The following is a 1,350-nucleotide window of genomic DNA, read 5'->3' on the forward strand; positions in this document are numbered from 1 at the left end:
AACAAATTGGGATACGAAGCTCTGCCTCATCTTCCATACTCTCCAGGTTTTTTACCTACCGACTACCACTTTTTCAAGCATCTCGACAACTTTCTGCTAAGAAAATACTTAAAAAACCTAAGCTATCACAAAAGAACATTCAGCGACTTTATCACCACCAAAAACGCAAGATTTTTACGTTGCTGGCATAAGTACACTTGTTCTGCGTTGGTAAAAGTGTGTTAATTCTGATGAGGGTTATTTCAATCAATAAATTTTTGTTTGAGTCGAGATATGTTCATCTGAATTTAATAATTAAAATCCGCAATAGACTTCTTGTCAACTTGATAGTTGTAAGCTGGCCATCACAAGACCCTTCACAGATAATTGATTCCATCAATGAAAAAATAATTGAGGTAAATTGAAAACAGAAAGGATACGCACACATGTAAGCAAATCATTGGAATTTGCGTGTAGAACAACTGGGGTATCATTCAAGATCCACGGCGTTCATCCATTTTGTCGGCAGAATTAGTTGGTCGAAATTTAGTAGTCGCAGTGGTGAGGTGGCAGCCAAAGTTGTTGTTGTGTTGTTGTTGCTGCTGCTGTTGTTGTTGTTGTTGCTGCTGTTGCTGTTTTTCTTCTTCTTCTTCTTCTTCTTCCTTTTATCCTACTAGATTAGGCTGTCCTGAACTAAAATGCACTAAACAATCATGTTATTATTATCTTTCCTCATTTGCAAAACTCAATCATGTTCTGCAAAGTAAAAAAAATAATACCAACGATTGCAATTAGTGTAAAGCTTTGGTGTTGTGCAGTCATATCCGAAACATGATCCCGTTAAACTAAACGATCTTTCGCGATCGGCGTCTAGAATTTGTGAGGTTGGAGGAGTTGGGTGTGGCTCATACTTATGTGCAGATCAATTGATACATTCAATATTTATTTATAACTTGACATGATCAACAAATCGATCGACTCGAACCTCTTCGATCGCCCAGGTATGTGAAACGTTGCATACTATGTATATTATATTTATTGATTATTTTTCCTACTTCTGACACACTGTATGAATAATATAAAAAAAACATTAAATATCGAAAATGATGAAAGGGCGTGGACGATAGAAACTCATGACGCACTTGTGTTTTATTTATATTTACGCCAGGACAGTTCTCTTGTTCTACTTCTCACCAGAGCGAGTCAGAGGCACATAGCTCGGATATTATGTTAACAATCACGTAAACTTTTTGACAAGCAGCACATGAACTATTCGGACATGAGGATCCTGTCTTCATCCACAACCACCAGGTGGCGCCTTGTGGCGTCTTAGAAGGTATTTGACTTCTTTTCTACAACCGCGTTTGAAAA

General features: G+C 37.5%; 1 protein-coding gene across 2 annotated transcripts in view; it reads left to right on the forward strand.

Moving 5' to 3' along the window:
- Positions 1 to 1,161: 1,161 nt before the first annotated feature.
- LOC145277520 (uncharacterized) overlaps positions 1,162 to 1,350 on the forward strand; it is a 156,582-nt gene continuing 156,393 nt past the window's right edge. Inside the window, exon 1 of one of the 2 annotated variants that reach the window (XM_080128957.1) lies at positions 1,162 to 1,315. The gene's annotated coding sequence lies outside the window, so the exon portion shown is untranslated. The remainder of the gene's footprint in view (positions 1,316 to 1,350) is intronic. The other variant, XM_080128955.1, reaches the window with a different exon arrangement.

The sequence above is a fragment of the Euprymna scolopes genome, chromosome 6 (assembly GCF_053919585.1).
Source record: "Euprymna scolopes isolate OS-2025 chromosome 6, ASM5391958v1, whole genome shotgun sequence".
Lineage (NCBI taxonomy): Eukaryota > Metazoa > Mollusca > Cephalopoda > Sepiida > Sepiolidae > Euprymna > Euprymna scolopes.